General features: G+C 44.3%; 1 protein-coding gene across 23 annotated transcripts in view; it reads left to right on the top strand.

Moving 5' to 3' along the window:
* LOC120898748 (box A-binding factor) overlaps nt 1-14908 on the top strand; it is a 104955-nt gene that overhangs the window by 37910 nt on the left and 52137 nt on the right. For 6 of the 23 annotated variants that reach the window (XM_040305003.1, XM_040305008.1, XM_040305007.1 and 3 more), the window contains exon 1: nt 8688-8983. The exons of 6 other annotated variants lie outside the window; for them this stretch is intronic. The gene's annotated coding sequence lies outside the window, so the exon portion shown is untranslated. Of the gene's footprint in view, nt 1-8685; nt 8984-14908 lie in introns of those variants that run through there. 11 more of the 23 variants (XM_040305002.1, XM_040305000.1, XM_040304998.1 and 8 more) reach the window with 7 other exon arrangements.

The raw sequence follows: 14908 nt of genomic DNA, 5'->3' as shown, positions 1-14908 counted from the left end.
GAGGTCCGCAGTATGTGTCGGTGTGACTGACGGGAGATAAAACCGTTGCAAGTGCCGAGACCTACTGGGAACGGAAATAAAATTTCAAGCCTGCTTGAGAAGTAGCAGCCGTAAAACGTGTAATGCAACCGGTATCCAGCTCACGTACCGCTCATAACCATTACGGCGCACGAATGTCTCGCAAGACGGGATGTACGGGTATGAGATGTGTACTAGACGCTACAAGTGTCATTGCAAGTGGTGCTGTTGAATATGATAAACATTTAGAGGAAAGTTGCGACAAGCTGATATACATTTCAGCTTAAAGATTATATTTGATTTTTTGAATTAGAGTTGGCTCAAGCGCATGATTTATAAAATTTATAAAGAGAATCTTCAATATCCGCGTTCCAAAGAAAAACATCACAAAACAAAATCTTCATCATCAGAGGAAGAGTATCTTTCTTTAGAAAACTACCAATTCCAATGACACGATGTTTACTTTGAGTACCTCTTCACGCTTTGCCCACTCAGTGTTAAGTGCACTCCTCGCGTGAAGAAGAACTTCTCGCAGTGACTTCGTTTTGCTGCACCTTCCTAGCTGCATTTTTCTCTGCCCTTGGCGGGCTAGTATCATTAAACGCGGAATGTTTCAGTGCTTTGAATCTTGCATAAAAGCGTGTTGGCTTTTATGTTCCGTTTGGTTGCTGGCTGGCAGGAAAGAACGCCAAAAGTACTTGGCGGAGAACGAAGTATTAGTGTAAGAATCAGGGCGTGTCTGGTGAAATGGAGCTTGGTTGAAGATTGGTGACAAAAACAGGGAAAGAAGAAAGATGTGCTTCACTTAAATATAGAACTGTACGATTTTAATCTCTCAGAAGGGGTCAATTAAACAGAAAGAGTTAATCCACATGTACCGTGCGCTAAGTTATGTTTACTCTAGGTACGGAGGTACTACTCTTCAATGATGTATCCGCATGTTTTTATGCTGCACCCCATGCAGGGCAATGAATTATGCACCCCCGAACGTTTAGCGCCGTAAAGTTCCTGCGTTTACGTATAGGGTTTTAGCGCGCGCTGTGATTGGCCGCAGCTAATCATTGCTGTTCGACCGGGTGAAGTATGCGCGCCCCATGCGCGCACCATGCTAATAACCGTCATAATGCGTTGAGCCTGTGCGGCTGGTTGCGGCTTTTTGCTGCTGGTGGTGGTACTGTGGCGTTGGTGTTGTGCTTGGATTATAATTAACCAGCATGAAGTCATCCGTTATTAGTCGGTCGCTGGGAGTTGAACAGCTTTTAGGCGTTGCGGGATTTGCTGCTCCATCGATAGAGGGTGTTTGGCGTTTGTTTAGCGTTAGCCAAAGAGAGCCCATGCATGCCCATGTTTGTTTATGGTTTTATCGGTAGTTGTGCGGCAAGATGTATGTTCATCAGTGTTGGGCCATTCACCCGTTTGATCATAAATTTATGTTTTGTTATCGTATCGTGGTGATTAAATTTGAAAACGTGAATCTTCTCATTGATCGATACCGCGATGATACGTTTTAATGTCACCGTGTGTCTCTGTTGGGAGCACATTATCTCCGTGCATGATTATTTTCCTTATTTTGATCATCACTAGAGGCTCATTAAGCAGAATATCACCACGCAATTTCGTCCTAATGGTTGTTGGTTTGATTATCGTTTCGATAACATCACCAATATTTGACATTGTTGGACTTTTTCTCATCACTCCGATGTTAAACTCATGCCACAAAAAAAGCCAATCTTCCAGCCGGTATAAAGCGCAACGACATTAAGTTTACGTCGTGATTAAATCTGTTCATTCTGTTCGGCATGTGGCGGTACGCTTTCGTTTTGCATACGATCTCGTAAGACGAAGGACATCGCCATTCCATGACCGATTAAATTCGGCTTACATAATACGCTGCGGCAAGAAATAAGTGAACGTTCGATAGAGAGCCACCGGTCGATTGCTGGGGCCGCTCGGTCCTGTTCGCAAAGTGCGATTATTGAAATTGTACAAAATTGTTATTCCTTTGTAGGTTAAACATTTTCCACCTTTGAGGCTAATAATTTTGTGGCAGAGCTGCTGTAATACATTCAAATAATTCATGCAAATCGCAGAAGCTGGAAGGAAATTTTACACTTTTCATCGCAGCAAGGGACGATACGCCAAAACGGTGATGATGCAATACGGAGTGTTTGGGGAAAATTAGTCTCACAGACTCCGAATCTGCTGTCCAAGTGTTCGTAAGCCAAGCAAAGAAGTAGAAATGATCGAATGCCTGCTCGGTTATGTTTATCGAGCACGGGCCCGATAATAATTACCCGTCCGACCTGCAATGAATTGGGCGAAGGTGTGAAGTTTGGCTGTGTGTCTGCTCGTTATTTTCTGCGTGTGTAACATCTTGCCGGCCAACGTAACCTCAGTGATAATGATATCTCGGGCGATGGTTTTCCTGCGGATTGAATATTTATTATGTGTCTCACGCGCTAGAGCTGTAGATTGTGTGTGATGATTTAATTTGCGGGCAACTATCAGCAACCGTCTGACGAATGTGATAACATACTGCTGTGCCGATGCTTAGCATTGTTTGAAAAATTGTATTTTTCTGCGAAAAATACTTTAAATGAATTCATCTTGGTAAAACAATGTGTTTCTTTTCCGTTTGTTCGACTTTAAACATTCATAAACAACCGCGTTCAGCACATCCAGAAGTAGGGTTCTCTTCAACGGGAATTCCACATTCCTTTATGTGGGCCAATTATGTGGCATCTTTCCTTTTTGGAGAGTCCTTCTCTCCATCCGTCTGATGATTTAATTTTCTTAACAGTCGCTCTCGGGCTAGTGTCTCAACAAATGTTCCACACGCCCTCAGGGGGTATGTTGAGCGTGTGCATACGTTGGCATGAAAAATGGTTTCGTCATGGGTTGTCCAAAGGACTGCGAAAGTGAAGTTTGCGTTTCATCATTTCTCCCAAACCTTTTCCTCCTCCCTGCTATTTTGGCACAAAGCGTCTGATCTACCATGCTATGTTTTATAAATGACGTTTTTTTTGTCGATTTCTTAAGACTGATTGAAACACACACACAGCTCATCAAAATGACGAAATCAACCTCTGACCACAGTCTTCCGCTTTCTGCCTGTGTGTCTGTATATTAATTCCCGTGCAAATTATGATGGTTGATGGTCTGATCTGATCGACGATCTGATTATTTTCACCCGCGGCTATTTGCTCGCTGAACTAACTTTCTTTACGGCATCTGCTTGAGGATGTGTGGAGTGTGTATTGTTGCTTTGTTTCGTCCCTTTTTCGTCGACTAATATTTATTGTAGTCGACCTGCAGAAAAGGGTAATTGTTATATCTTGACGTATTATTTATACGCCTGTCATTTTGATGGAGATCACAATCCAACTTAGCATTATACGGAGCAAGTGAGATTGGCTTGAATGTATGAATGTTGCCGGTGTATGGTGTGGTGTGTTTTTTTCGTCGCACAACAAACGCGTTGCATAATTTCACTTGATGTTTTTTTTAATGTGTGTAGAAAAGGCGGGAAGGAGTGGGTAAGTGTGTTTAGTTTCTTATCCCCATTAAATTCGTCATTTTCGCGTGCTTTTTGCCAATTAGTTCAACTCATTGCAATGTAGGCGTCGTCCACCGGCAGAGATTGTTGGCTTTCCTTGAGTGACTCACTCCCCTTCCTCCCCCCCCCATTACTGACGGTAAAGTGTTTCGGAGTGAACGGTTACTAACTAAATAAGCCATTTGCTGTCGTTGCGCGACTTCGCCACGTCTGGGGTGGTGCTAATCTGTGCTGCTATTTGTTCGTTCGAGCGCCAGCTTAGGTGTGCCATTTGCGGTTCTTTCGTCTCATTAATGCATCGATTTTGACGCAGTGAACGGTGGATCATCGTGTTTTGTATGGCCGAGGGGGGACCCTTCTATTGTCACAGCGTCGTCTCCAGGGCGCTCCAGCCAGCGGCCGGGGGGAGGCTCAAAGGGGAAATGAAATTAAATCGTCCACCATCGCAATTATTCATCTATTCAGTTGAATCGTGTTGATGTTGCAATGTCGTCGTACAAATTCATACAGCCAGGCCAGACCATGCACACTCAGCACAGGTACTACAGCAAGTGCTTCCTTATTTTTGTTGCCATTGCTTTGTTGTGCTCGCTTCGTTTGCAGTGATCGAACGGGTGCGATAATGCACATGGTATGGTGGTAGTGTGTTGTGTGGTGCATTTTTGTCAATCGGTTTGCGCAATATTACGCGAACAACAACAACAACTTCAACAGCCGAAGCAGCAGTAGGTCAGGTGCGGCGGCTCGGTTGCTGCTTTGGCGAAAGGTGGTGCATTTGTGGTGGTGGGCGAGGACGAGGACGTCGCTGGTTGGGAAGTGCATTTCAGAGTTGCATCGTGGTGCCACCAGAGTCATGTGACAAGGAAGACATGACACTTGTTTTATGTGGTGGTTCTTTGTGTTGGTTTTTGTTGATGTTTTGGGCACGGTCCGATGCGCACGGTTGTGGTTTTCCGACTCAAATAAACTTTTCGTCAATCGATTACACAATTTTCGATTGAGTTTTGTTGGCTTGAGCAGTGGAGGAAAAATAATATTCCATCAGATTGAAATCAAATTGAGACATTGATGATAATGCTGGGCCCTTGTGACAATACGTTAGCTGTTTTTTTTCGAAAAAGTTTCAATAATAGTTAACTAATAAAGGTATATCAGCATTCGAATGTTGTTAGTGTGTGACATCTTTACTATCGTTTAATTAAAACCAACAAACCCAACTAATATGGTTAATATCCTGCTAATATCCGTTTGATAGTTGTTGTAGCTAGTGGCCATTGGCAACATTTTCTCTACGCTACGCTGCCTAACGACGTGCCGTGGCCGTCAGTTTCACAATCGAAACTGACAGCATCCTGCTGGCGTAAAATGTGTTTTATTGGCCTTTTTAACAGCAACTGGACTGGTGGTGTGGTTGGCGTTTACTTTTTTTTCGTTTTCTTTCGCCTAGGTCAGAGTTCGGTTTTGTAATTTAATGTTGTGCGGATATATCAATTCGGCTTTGTGCGAGCTGTGGTTTTGAGAATGTTTATGATTGTAGCGAAACTGACACCATCCTCCTTTCGTTTTTTTTGCAATCGTTGCTCGCAGGAGAGCCAACGAAACCGTGAGCTATACGCGGTCTTGAATTTCTCGATCGTATCGAAACGAGAAACAATTCATCTCCGAGTTGGAAGATCAAAAATCCTTCACAACGAATCACTCAACCGCACGTGAACAACACAACCGCGTGTAAGAGCTATCCTTGAAAATGTATAAACTCTTGTATCGCGAATCATTTTTGCTTTTCGAGTAGAGTAGACACAATGAAAAATAAGTATATTTTGCATCCGACATTTAAACACTGTGTTCGGCGAGCAATTTGCGGTGCTTTGAACGGAAGGAGTTAATTGTTCCGCTACCAGCAGCGATTACAGAGTATAGATGAAGTTGGAAGGCTTAGAATATCACGGAAACCTGGAGGCTATGAAGCTCTCCCTTCTAGAGACAATGTTATGCATAAAGTAAGATGAGCTACCAGTAGAAGGTCAAGAGTAAACTCAATTTTGCTTATGAAACCTTAAGTGGAAGTCATAGTTATTGTTTTCTTTCTGGGGGTTTCAAAGCAATCTGCTTGGATTTGGGTGGCCGCTGGTTTAACCGCGTGCTGTTCTTGTTATGATCTGCAAGGAAATATAAAACTTAAACACATAAACATCCAATTGCATAACGTTTAAAGCCACCAATTGTCAGATTTCAAGATGATGCCGGATGCTCCTAGCCCATGTGGGAGCAGCAAGCGTGCGGGAGAGCGAGCGAGATTGCGGCCATTTGTGTGCACATAATTGTCAGCATAAAATTGGCAATTCAAGGTGCTATTAGACAGAGCGAGAGTGTGAGTGTCTTAGATAACACCCGCCTCCTCCGTTGTGCCCTCTCAGCGTCTCAAAACCTAGTCCTAAGAAAAACCTTGTGACGTGGTCATCGTTGTCGAAACCGGCCCGGTTGAATTCAGCTTGCGACATGGAAGCATAAAAGATTGCTCCTATGTTGCTGCTGCTGCTGCTGCCGGTGTACTTGATCGTGGCGAACGTTATTAGCACATCGTCCCCTTGTCGTTGGCGTCGTCGCCGCAGTCCATCGACGGCGGAGAGCAAATTGTCGAGTATAAATAATTCGTTGCAATTATGAATCCTCTACTGCCCCGAGGGTAAAGTAAGAGAGTGATGGAGACAGTCTTGAGTCTGGCGGTTCCTTGCTGGTGCCTGGCCTCTGCTTACTGCCATTCTCGGAGTACGTGTTTACAGTGCGATGTAACGTTTTGTTTTGTGCACGAAGGGATTGAATTTCTTCGCCCTGGCCATGGCATGTGGTGGGCTCGGCTGTTCGATCTAATAGTGTTGTGTGATGTGTAGGTAGCCCGGTCGTCTATGTTTTCCCGGTGCAAGGAGCGAATGCATTCCAGCAATGGAAGGATAATGTGTGCACCGTTAGCATAATGATCGCAACATAAAATCACGTTCGCGCGCGCACTGTTCGAGATGTGTGCAGGAGCCTGTCTGCCATTGCACGACGCCCCACCTACAGCACACTTTGTCTCGGACTGGCCTAAGCTTAGGCTGGGATAATTTGTCATGCTTGTGTCTCTGGAAGGCAACGCCAAGTACGTGCTGTCCATCAGAGTTCAATCTGGGTGCATCAGGCAGGGTGGGAGCATAAAATGGTTAAATAAGCTCGATTGAAAGGAATTACTCAACACAAACGAGAGCACGGGAGAAGTGGCATTTAGTCGTGGGCTTGATTGAGTTTGCTCAATAAGAATGAGATTAAGCCAAAAGGTTGATCGTGAAGATGGGTTTGCGACATGTTCAGTGGGACCGTTGATGCTTCTTCCTGGAGAAGTGTAGAAAAATGGACCTCTTTTCCCCATTAACAATACCCACACACACACACACACACTGGCGTAATTATCTTCATTAGTTTGCTCCAACACACGAGCGAAACTGCTGAAAGGCGCCAACAACTATACTGCACCGTTGCAGCGCTGCATCGATCGTGTCGTGTCGATATGACATCACATGGCGTAAAACAATTACTGTTCGCTTCGAAACCATGCACACACGCTCGCTCTCGACGGCTCATGTACTTGTCTGTTGGACGGCTGAAGATGTGAGCTGCTGCGATGAACATGGTGTTGATTGGTTGATGGTTGAAAATGTGCCACTGAAGACCCTGGCGATAATCCTTTCGTCTACCTCCCCGCCTGAAAGTGGCCGGGAAGCTGCACACAAGGCAATTATTATTATTATTATTTTCCTTTGTCAGCGTGGCCTGCATGTGCTCTTGAGATGCATCTGCCCATTTTTCGTGTTGCTTCTGTGGTCTGCTTTCGATTGTGGAATGATAATAACTCACCCAGCAAATAATGTTTCACAATGTAGCAATATTGTTCAAAATGCTCACTGTGTGCGCTCTTTGCAGTAGTTTTATGAATATTTTATGTGTATCTTTATAGTCTGTTTGCTTCTTAACGAGCCATCAACTGAATGAATGCTTTGTTTTATTTTTCAAATGATTATTATTTAAATGATGTTCTTTGCAAAGTTAAATTACATTTAAATGATCCTTTTTTCTTTGTAGGTAAGGATCCCTCTTTCAATTCCATTCATCCATGTATCGATGCAAGTAAGTATAAAAAAATGAAATTGAATTATGTCTTGTCACGGACATGTGCGTCGTTCAACATACAAATAGCAGAAACAGGGGCGTATTTTAACGGTAATCTCAAATGAAAAAGGGATGTAGAAGAAAAAAACAGTTGATGATGTCATGTTCAAGTATGCAATAAAAATGCATGTGTTTTGTTATTGGCTGGCAAACGGTGACATAATGGTGACATATTGGGAGAGTATAACTCCACACAATGGTTCATGTCATGAAACGAATGTCAATGTCTTGTTGGAAGATTGCAAAGTTCAGGTTGTTTGTGTCTGAAGTAAGGTCCTGCTACAATCGATACTTCTCGCGATGATTATGTGCAGGAAAGATGAAAGTTAAATGAAATTTTCAAATAGCAAAAACTGCTGAACCAGCACCACTACGGCAGGTTTTGCCATGAAGGTGCTCACCGACCATGTCATGAACGAACTCTCAAGAGTTGGAGCTTTCGTGAGTGGACGCTTTATCACCGGCATTTGGCACCCACGGGATGGGTAGCTCTTGTGTGAAATCCAAGAGCACGAAACAAAACCACGTTTTGAGTGTGCGCGCATTGTTCGCAGCTCTTGTTCGGAGCTGGTGCCGGGTTGTTTCGTTGAACGCGCCCCATTTATCACGCCGTACGCTCTCTTTTCTCTCTTGCAATCATCTCCCCCCAGTTGGAGCTTCTTCAACTGTGGGGAGAGACTTTCTCCTTTTGGAATACGCTCGGCACCACCTGATAGTCCGCCACTGCCTTTAGTAGTCTCTCGTGTGCTCTCGACTCTTTGGAGGAGCTTTCCAGAGCACTCCGACCCAGTGGAAAGCTCTCCAAGCGGTCCCTCTCGCACGGCACTCATCTATCGGGGGTTGGTACGTACGTTGAACCGATGCGTCTCCATCATTAGTGTGGCAACCACTAGCTGAAGTCGAATACAGCGTGCGCGCACGAGAGAGAACAATAGTACCAGCAGTAGTGTGTGCGGTCGCCGTGTCATCTTCGTCACTCGATCGAACCTGTACGCTCGATCGGCTGTCGATCGATGTGTGATGCGGCAGCTTGTCACGCACTGTCCGTGGGCACACTCTCGTGTACAGTTGTATCCCTTCTCTCGTAGTGTTGTGGTTCAGTCTTCGTGCCAGTGACGGCGCGGTTCGCTGCAGCTTTCGCGGTTAGTTGTCGCTCAGCAGCATTGATAAGCGTACGTGCGGTTTGGTAGCTCGTGTTGTCATGCTGTAGGTATCGCGGTTCACGTTTCACCCTCCGTGTATGTGTGCGTCCATATGTTTACCTTGGTTTTGCTGTTGCGTTGTAGTTGCCGCATTATCAACCTGTTGTCAGTTTTCGCTGCAACTAGACTCGTTGCCAGTGTACGAAAAGAGGAAGAGTGTACTGCCGGTTATTGGCACCACACACCGACCCTGCGTGTGTGCATTGCTTTGTTCTTCAGTGCGATTACGAATAAGGAAAGAAGTTTGCGAGTGAGTGCATATCGGCGAGGGCGGTGTGCATTAATGGAAACGGTTGCGTGAATTGACATTAATTATTTTTTGTTCTGCCCGATTGCCAGTTCATGTGGTATAGAATAATAAATAACAGATTCGCTTAAAATGCATCGCAAGTGATCTCACTGTATCGGTAAAGTGAGTCGTTGTAGATTTTTTCAATAATCTGCTGTGTGGAAAACCGCCTCATGTGTGTATTCGTCACCAGATAGTTGTGGCGTGTGACTCAGTGAGTTAAATTATTATTGCATTCCGATGTGTATCGCGACCTCGGTGTGAAAGCGGTTGAGTTTGATGAAGTAATTTGCAGCCGTGTAGTGGGCTGTACAGTGTCAACAAGACGCAATGGTATTTGTGAAAAAATGTACCGATACAAATGAAATATTTATTTTGTGAAAAATACTGTGAAAAGTGCTTGTTTTGTTTAATGAATACTCGCTAGAAACGACTATCAATGGAACGATGCTTAAAGGCGGTATGAAAAAAATTGCATCTGCATTTTTGGTTACGCATTAATGCAGATGCAGTTCTCGTTAAGTGTAAAATTGATTCACAGCAACACCGCTGGAACCGAGCGTGTCCCGTGTACGTGCGTGCACGTTTACGATTTTGCGTGATAACATTTGGTCTGAAAACACGAAGCACATGCATTTGCACCTCAGCAGCCGTTCACCCTTTATCGATGCACATCTTCGCTTCGTTTTGAGTGTTATCATACCTGGCCAGGGAGCTGAGCAGAGTCACCATATGGGTAAAAAAGCTGGTGTAAAATATATTGCACCACATATAGCCATTCCGCCGACTGCGGTGCAACGGGGACGAACAGTAGCAAACGTTCGGAAGTGATGTGCAAACACACGTACGCTCAAACACATACACACACGCACACTGTGTTTGTGGAGTGAAAATTGCTGCTGTTTAGAAAATCCGGGCCAGTAGAGGAGGAACAGAAGAAGAGGAGGAGCTTTCACGTGGCGAAGAAGCGACAATGAAGCTGCCAATGATGGTGCAGTCGAGCTGGTGCAATGCAGCGCATGTTGCTCCCTGCTCTCCAATAAGAGCACATTGTTGCTGCCAAACATGTGTGGCGTGTGTGTGCGAGCTTGCTTAATTGAAGTTTTTGGGATCATCTGTTCCCGTGCATGGTGTGTGTGGTGGTGAATTTTCTCTGCGCCATTCATAAAATATAGACGCACAAAGGTTGGCCAGAAGCATTCCAGGACAGTGGGTGCTTTTTCTGATTTTAGTCCATTAAAATGCGTTTGTTGTAAAAGTTCTTCCAACCATAATTATGATGAATTTCGTCCACGCCAATCCGTCTCAATCGAGCAAATGTTAATCAATGCCATTTGTGCAATGGAGATAAGAGTGAAATATTTATACGTAATAAAAGCAGCGTTTTTGTCGTCTGCGAGCCAAGATGGAATGATTTTGCAAAGCAAACCACAATATTTAATGATAACGAATAACCAGCTTATTTGTCCCAGGTTCCTGGCTTTTGCAGGGGTGGAGTTGTATTTTTTTGTTTCCTCCTTATCGGAACGAATTGATAGATTGTTGGGTTTTTTTTTGCATTCCAAGCAGTGGCCTCGCCTACCAAATGATAATGAAAGAAGTGTTTGGAAACATCTGTGTTTGAATTTGAAGACATTTTGTTAAAGTACACAAGGTCGTTACAAGGTGCTTGGAAGTTATACTAACAGATGATTTTTGGTGTAGCTTTTTACAAAGTCCAGCTTCATACCTGGTTCACTTCATGCAAAAACACGCCCCCAGCGACTTGCCATAAATCAATCAAAGTGCAATACAAAATGGACCGAAGGCGTACTGATTTTGTCCATTAATAGTAGCTTCTTTGTAATCATGTTGTCAGCACAGACAAGTTCACATCCTTTAATTGAGCACTTTCGCGATTTTGGATGATTCTCCGATAGTTTGGCTGCAGTTAAAAGAAATGAAGGTTTCGGTGTAAGCTGTTGTTTGCGTGAGACGAAAATGTCAAGGTTTGGAGCACTTTCGCGTATTCTCTTCGACTCAAAGTCCCTTTCGGGGAAGGGTTAAACCACGCAAGCCCTCTTTTTTGCCCACTGAGCTTTGGGTAAGCCCCAAGCGATGATAAGGGGTTTCCGTGTAGTCCGCTGAGTAACTTCATCTACACTGAAGGGAGAGAAATGTCCATGAAAGGTGTCATTACCCTTGGTGGGTTTATTTATTTTATTTATCCTACTATGAAAGGATAAAAAGAAATCGAAAACACCGGTGAGGGACTACGCAAACCCTGGACGTGACGGAATACTTTTTGAGTGTCGTCTTGCTCCCCAGACGATATCCTGCTGACTGGTGGTCACCGGTGCCTGTCGCTTAATGTTGATTATTGGTTACGACACCAGACACGAAGCTGTGGGAGGTGATCTTATAAACCGGTAGTATAGTAGCTTCGGGTTAAGCTAATTTACATGAGCTTAAATTAGCGCTGAAATGAAAATGCGAAACGACTTTTAAGACGCGTCACGTTGTGCACCATTGAGGTGATTTATTTCCCCTACGCGCGCGTAAGACGGTCAATAAAGAAGAGGGCAGCAAGAGGGTTGCACGAGAAAATGGGTCAACTAAACTATGACGTAAAGTTGTTTTTTTGTTACTCCTCCGGTAATGAGAGCATATGGAGGAGATCCGTGTTGTGAATGTCGAGCCGCTGTGCCGAAGGCTGGAATAGGTTGAAAGTTAGCAAAAAGCTGCTAGAGTTTTCTACAGACGGTTGTCAGCAAATTGAATGACTGGAGAGAAATAATTTCGCTTTTGAGTTAGTCAGCGCACACTCCAAATTAAAAAAGCGCGTAGGCGCTGCCTTGCCCCGTCGTTTAATGGGGAGTGAGTAAATTGGAAACAATTGTCAGTGTGCTCTGCTGGCGTTGGGCGAGAGGTAGAGTTGTTAGGGGCGTTGAATAAATTCGGCTCATGGAATTGTTACATTGTGAAATCTTCGCGTTATGCTAGCTTAGTTGAGTTGTTTTGACGTTTTCTTTGTGTGTTATTCCAATCACCAAATCTTCATTCTGCAAAAAGGGAATGCCAGTGCCTTCGTCACCTTCACACCTTGCCGCTCAACAACTTGTGTGTGAAATTATTCTGCATTTTTAATGTACAGAATGAAAAATTCAGAACCAAAATATGGCATGAAGATGGACGGATGCAGCTTGTAGTATAAAAAGCAATTTGTAAGGTTTTTATTGCTTGGAGTAAAGACATTGAAGAAGATTTGAGGAATGCTTCCAGCACACTGAACAGTAGTACCAACAGCAAGCGCCATCAGGATGGTTGCAATTTTAGTTCGCAACAGCACTGAAACGAAAGCGATCATTCTCCTTTGGTCATCCGGGCAGTGAATTTGTGTTTAATTTAAATTTATTCAACAGTGTAGCTGGCGCTCAAATTTGTGCGCGTGGAAGTAGCAAACACTCGCATAAGTTAATTACAATCAGCACTCCGGCAGCACCCGGAAGAAAAGTCAAAAAGCACTCGACATGGTCTGTTCCGAGGCCACCACCATCAGGCGGAAAGCAACCGGGTGGAAACTAGGAACCATCTTTTCAATGGGTTAGTTTTAGAGAATGGAACAAGGAAGACGCTAGGCGTGTTGTTTTTTCCCTGGTTGAGTAGTTCTAGCTCTGTGTGCGCGTGGGGAATACAACACCGCACTCGGTTTGTGGCGTTTTCGGTTGGATGCCCGTTGGATCACAGAATCGCTTTATTAGCCGGTTCGTTTTGTACGACGCATTGCGCGTCGTGTGAAGTAGTTGTCGCACCGTAAATTTCATTGCGCATGTTAGCCAATGTTTTATGTGAAATAACAAGTGTGAGCTCCCCGGACGGCTTCTGTGTCGCTGCGTCTTTTGAGAAAATAATAATTCGCGCAGTGTCAATTAAATTTACCAACTCGCTCGGTCGCTTGCGATGATGACAGCGGTTTATTGTTCTTTTGCAATCGTTTGTCCGAAACGCACGCTAACTACTACCATCACCTCGACCAGGCTCACATTGTAGTGTGTTGGCATGGGGGCATGTTTGTAAGTCAAAACCGACGACGTGCCTGAAGGTGGTTTGAAAAGTATCAAATAAGACGCAGAAACTATAAGCCCGGCACATGCTGGCGAGCAAAGCAAAACAATGCGACGATGGGTGATGGGTTTGTCAGGTAAAGTTGAAGTTTTAATAGAAATCGTCTAGAGGCAACAAAGGAAGGGACTTGTGACAGACGGACGGGAAGGAAAATGCAAAGCAAGACGAAAATTGTTTTTCTGGTACTGTTCGCCGAGGTTCGGTTGAATGGTGAGATCTGTTGCCGAATTAACACCTGTTTTTGGCACTTTATAGTTTCGGAGATCATGAGGCTTCTTTTTGCAGAGAATCATTGGTTAGTAGGGAGTCGATTTTGGGGTCTAACGAATAAAACATCAAGTTGGTGGCACAGTTTTGAGCTCGGCATGCTTCACTACACCTGCTGCGTCCTGCTCAATAAATATGAGCCAAGTTTTGGCCGATTGCGCGAAGAAAAGGCGCATTTATTGTCCTATGGTCATTCATCGGATCATTGAGGTCAATGTTTTTTTTATCCTCCCTTTCCACGGGTGCTCAATAGCTCATAAGGCAGCGATGTTTAACTATTCGAAGGTGCTGCAAATGTCGATTCGTTTATTTCTATAGGCGCTTTCCGAGATGAGAACCTGCGGGACGAGGAAAACGCGACGAAGATGTTCCCAAGGTGTGACTGAATTGTGTGTTGTACGGGTTTTTTAATTGATTTTTTTACAAGACCAACACTTTCGAAAAAATGCGACGAAACACGACCTTCTTTGAGTCGTAAGCGTGCCCGTGTGTTGTGGGCCGGCAAGAGAGAACAATTCAATTGGACATTGGATCCAGCCTGCTTGAGTTAGTCAACCGATATTTAGCGATTCTGTCTTGCATGGCATTTAGTTCACTCGTCTGGAGCTTTGGTTGGTTGTAGTAGAGCCACAAAGCAGCGCATACCTCACGAATTGAACTCTTGATCGAATGTCAAGGTTAGATAGGGCAGCCGGGAGTCTGGAATTGTTGCCGCGAAATCATTTCGCTGGATCTGGTTTGGGACACGATCATTTGTTGCTGATTGCAGAGAATTAATTATCGTTCTTGAGCGCTTAATACCCGGCAGGTCGTAAAGGTCTAGAACTTTTGGACCATTACCGTTTGATTGCTGCATGCGATTAAACCGTCGTCCTATTGTTGACATTGAGTCTTCTTCCAGAGATGATGGGGAAGCAAAGGCCTAGGAACGCATGGTTTACGAACTGTTGTGGTTTTTTGCTTTTATTCGTCGACTTGACGTTGAGCGTTTGTGAAGCTTTCAGCTGAAGCAACTTACTGTTTGTTCACTAATGGCCGAAGTTGGCCGTAACGCTTAGAGACACTGTGAAACTAATCCGCCGGCTTCATTTGGGCAGTTCGCATCGTTTTGAACTTGGAGGCGTGTTCATTATTAGTTGCTCAATCATGAAAGGCAGTAGTTATGATATTTATTTTTCACCGTGCTTACTTTACCAGCCTTAATCCAATAAAAGTTCCGTGGTGTTTCGTTTTCGGGTAAGGTGAATACGAAAAAATGCGCCAAATTGG

The sequence above is a fragment of the Anopheles arabiensis genome, chromosome 2, assembly GCF_016920715.1.
Source record: "Anopheles arabiensis isolate DONGOLA chromosome 2, AaraD3, whole genome shotgun sequence".
NCBI classification, from domain to species: domain Eukaryota; kingdom Metazoa; phylum Arthropoda; class Insecta; order Diptera; family Culicidae; genus Anopheles; species Anopheles arabiensis.
Note: the sequence above shows the minus strand (reverse complement) of the source record. Positions and strands in the feature narration are given on the sequence as shown.